The sequence below is a fragment of the Adiantum capillus-veneris genome, chromosome 11 (assembly GCF_014529385.1).
Source record: "Adiantum capillus-veneris isolate H3 chromosome 11, ASM1452938v2, whole genome shotgun sequence".
Taxonomy (NCBI): Eukaryota; Viridiplantae; Streptophyta; class Polypodiopsida; order Polypodiales; family Pteridaceae; genus Adiantum; species Adiantum capillus-veneris.
In genome coordinates this window covers 38251802-38256275 of record NC_140941.1, presented here as the reverse complement: position 1 = coordinate 38256275, position 4474 = coordinate 38251802, and positions in this window count along the sequence as shown.

The following is a 4474-nucleotide window of genomic DNA, read 5'->3' as shown; positions in this document are numbered from 1 at the left end:
TAGAAATGTAGAGCTTGAAGTGCTGAAGGAAGAGGTCTAGATGGCTCATCAAACAGAGCTACAAAGCCCAAGATATTGGAGTTTGAAGATGCAATGCATTGCAGACTCGAGCCGGACAGGGCAGCTGGGGACAGGTGGCCCAAGTGGATGTCAGTGTATAGGCATGTAGTGCTCGAGTTATGGAGCATACCCATCTTTTCATATTGCAGTGGATTGCAAGTTATGGCGAGTTGAAGTTTTGTCGGGGGCCGGGTTGGTACCCACCTGACCGCATGGGAAGTCGTGCCATCTGGCATTTTTTGGACCTTGACAGGGCTTTAGAGCTAGATATGCATCATACATACTCAGCAAGAATTGAAGGCTTGCCGAACGGAGTAGCAGTGGTGGAGATATTGAAGGTCAAAGTTGGGGGTGCTTTGCAGACGGGGATTATACAGATGATTTTGTCGGGTTTTGGCAGCTTCAGATAAGGAGCTTGGAGGAACCCAAAGGGGGTGAGGTTTTCACGACTTCTAGCTGACACGGTGGAGATCTAGCACAGCTTGATGGCTCAAGATTCGGACTATCGAGCGGGTAATGGCAATACTTGAAAAAAAGGCACCATGCGGATTTTTTTGGAAGGTGTTTTTGGGCATTGGAGGCCATCCAAAGGTAGAGCACCATGGTGCTACCACCTGGCATCAAAGAGCCCACATGCACAATATACAGACTGAATGGGATTCTATAAAGGCTGGGCCATGGCCCTTAGGGAGTATGCAAGCGAGAGAGAGAGAGAGAGAGAGAGAGAGAGAGAGAGAGAGAGAGAGAGCTTGCTCTCATGGTAGTTATGGTGGGGAGTCATTCGGGGCGCTGCGGGTGCTGCGCAGGCGTATACAGGGGTGGACTTCGGCGGTTTTGGAAGCGTCGATGGCGCGCTAGCGGATCAAGGCAACGGGGGTGGAGTTGGTAGCGATACGCAATGATGATGTGGCGTGCCCGTAAGGGTTCAGTCCCGCACCCGTCGGGGGGCCCCTTTTGAAGAGTAAAGTCACACCCCCCCCACACACTAGCGATATCACTAGTGGTAGGGTAAGGGGTAGTCCCATAGTGGAGAGAGAGAGAGAGAGAGAGAGAGAGAGAGAGAGAGAGAGAGAGAGAGAGAGAGAGGCCGGCAATAACAAGCCAAGCCGAGCGGACAAAGGTGGGTAGTCCCATAGAGAGTGAGAGAGTTCACAGATTCCCCAAGGGGGGTGCCAAAGGGGCAAATTTGGAGGGGAAGTAAAGCAGGCGGCTAAACCCGGCGAGCAAGAACAAACTGAGTTGTCCACCATGCAATCATTCTAAAAAGAGAGTATGCCAAGTGTATGCAACTCACAAAAATGCTAAAAGGAGTTGCGGTTGAACTGTACGAGCTGGAGAGCTCTCTGTTTTTCTTGTTTTGGACTTAGCCCCCTCTGTAAAAGGGGATAAATGTGAATTTTTAGGGCTTTTGCCAATGTTGCTTTTTCCATTAAGCTTTTTTGGCCGAGGGTTGTAACGGCTCAGAGAATTGGTTGTACCTGGTTGTGTATATACAAGGAAATCCATCATTGTTGTCTCTTGGCATCGATTCTCCCCTTCCCCCTTCTCTTCTCTACTTGTGTGCGTGTGTTTTTGGGCGTGTGTTGGCGTGTATGCCCCCCCGAGGTTTGACGTTCAAAGGGAGATAGAGAGAGGTTGTGTACGTGTGGATGGCTGTGAATTGAACAGAGCGGAATGATCGGGTCTGTTTGGTGCATTGCAAAGCGTGTGTGCGTATGGTCGTGTACAAGCGGTGGTTTTCTTGCGGATAGTGTCGAGTTTGAAGGCGAACTCTAGTGGATTGGGGCGTTGTGTATACCCTAGGCTATAGTGAGGCATTGTGTTGTGTGTTGGGTGTATTCCCCTTTCCCCCTCTCCAACGTTTTGGTTTTTAAATATTCTATGTAGCATAGTATGATTGATGTTCTATAAAGACTCTTGGCCCTGGTTGCTCACACTACATGTTGCAAAGTATGATAATATTTGTATAAAAATAGGTTCCTTGTGACGAGAACAGATCTCCTTCTAAAGAATGGTTTATGACTTTAATAGTCATTCTCTGTCGAAACTTTGAGTTTGTTGTGTTTTTATGATGATCTGGTTTGGATATTCTCTCATCAATGTGTTGAAACACTTGGTGTTGGTTACTACACCGTGCTCTGATTTAAGAAGGTATTGTCTGAGGCAGACATGGATATGGTAAGACTGAATAATGGTCATGATTTGTGGCTTGATTAAAATGATACTGCACTGCCCGAGTTTCTTAAAAAGAAAAGGGGGGGGGGGAGGATGGTCGGAAGGTTGTATTGCCCTATTAAGGGTGATACTTCTGGTACAAAATGCAACAGTCAATTGTATTTTTTAGAGTTTTTTAGGAATCAATTGTCTTGGTGACTTACTTCAAGGAATGTATTATGGATGTCGCTCTCTCGGCAATACTCTTTGGCTTTTTTCAGGTTTATTATCACGACAGTATGGTTGTGCTAACCATACCTTATTGTAGGTTTAAAACTTGTCACTAGCTGGTATAACAAATGTTGTAGAGTATTGAGTATTCAATTAGTTCTTGGTAATTTGTTTTGACCTAAAATACTAGTCCAGATTTTGATACCTAGATCAAACAAAATGATTTGAGGATTGAGTAACAATCAAATTACTTCGATTGTATGGAGATAGACGATAAAATGAAAACAGGTTAAAAGAAGTGCTTTAAACTAAACATCTAACTTACAAAACATTTTAGGTATTATTTTGGGGGGGGGGTTGAGACAAAAGGGGTTGTGGCCTTTTGATCAGAGTGATATATATATATATATATATATTATCTATTTAAGGTCTAAAAAATGGGGCTATATAGGAGCCTCACATAGCATTACTTTCATAAATCTAAGAGGTTTTGTCTTTTTTTCAAAATTGATATCTTATACTTTACTAAAACTGGATTACATATACACTCTGGACGTCTGTTTTAAAGTTTAAAGGTTGTAAGTTGGACATGGATAAAACCTGATAGTCCAATAACACCTGTAAAATGCATTCAAGGCTAACATATCTGTTGTCTTGTTTGAATGAATGTAGGTGAGGACTCTATCCTTTCTTGGAATTTTTTGGTTTGAAGCAAATGATTGTCCATGACTTACTTGCTCCTACTACTTGGGAATTACCTCTTTGATGGGTTATTATTATTGTATACTAGAATGAGACCTTATTCTTATAGCTATGTACAAAGATAATTCTAAGACGGAGTTGTTTTTGTACTAATCATTGTATTTGGATGATGTCCATTACCTTGTATTAGTGATAAACAGTGTAGGCAACAAGTCATCCAGATGTGTAAGTGTTAAGTTTGATATCTTCAAAATAACCAACATATCTAGGCGAGCGACATGATTGATCTTCACAGGGATTTTCATAGGCAGTCGATTTTGTTGTTCCTACATTTCTATATCTTTGTATTCGGTTGGTATGTGACCTTCAGTAGCTCACAAGAGATGTTGTATTGCAATGTTTTATCATGACAGAGGGCCGAAGTCTTGATTTGTTGAAGTGATGACTTCCAATTGATTTCTATCGAGTTGCTCTTGTATTTTCTTGGAAAATTCATTTAACAATGTGACAGTCGAGATCCAAGTTTAAGCGATCTATGGTGTCTATTTGGCATTTTTTAACACTAGGTTGGTACTTGGACATTGAAACGTCTTAAAGACACTATATGTCTTGTGACAAGAGACGATCTTGTTTTGCATGTGCGATTAGCCTTGTTCTATTTAAGAACTTAGAGTGCAATGAAAACCATCAAGTAAATTTTTATTTGAGTTAAGACGGTAACTTTTGGAATTTTTAGAATATACTGAAGGACATAAAAAATGTCCAATGTTCTTAATCATACTCACATGTATTTAGGGATTTCTTGTAAGCATTAAATACGTTTTATTTGGCACAAAAACTTATGTGCTATACCATGTACATGCAAAAGAGAAAATTTTCAAGTAGATGCAATACAACCCTTTTTTTAATGGGTTTTATTGCAAATATATCAAGAACATGTATTCATTCTGCTGTATAGATTCACTAATAGTTTTTTCTTATGACCTTGTGGATTGCAAAATAGCTCCATAGTATTTTTTCTAGGAATAACACCTTCAAAGAATATCAGCTACTTTTGGTAGAAAGTACGTACGCATAAAGCATATGACAAAAAATAATCCCTAGTAAAAATATTCATGTCTTTTCCACCGTAAGCATGTAAAGGGGTGTGATTGATACCAAAGTTTCTTAGCAAGAGAGACCATCATGTTTTTCTCTCATACAACAAAGGACGTACTCTCTTTCAACTTGTGAATAGCCTCATGCATGTACCAATAGGCCCACCCAAATATGAATGCATGTTTGTCAATCAAGTGTTCTAGATGCACGAAAGACTCTATAACATTGA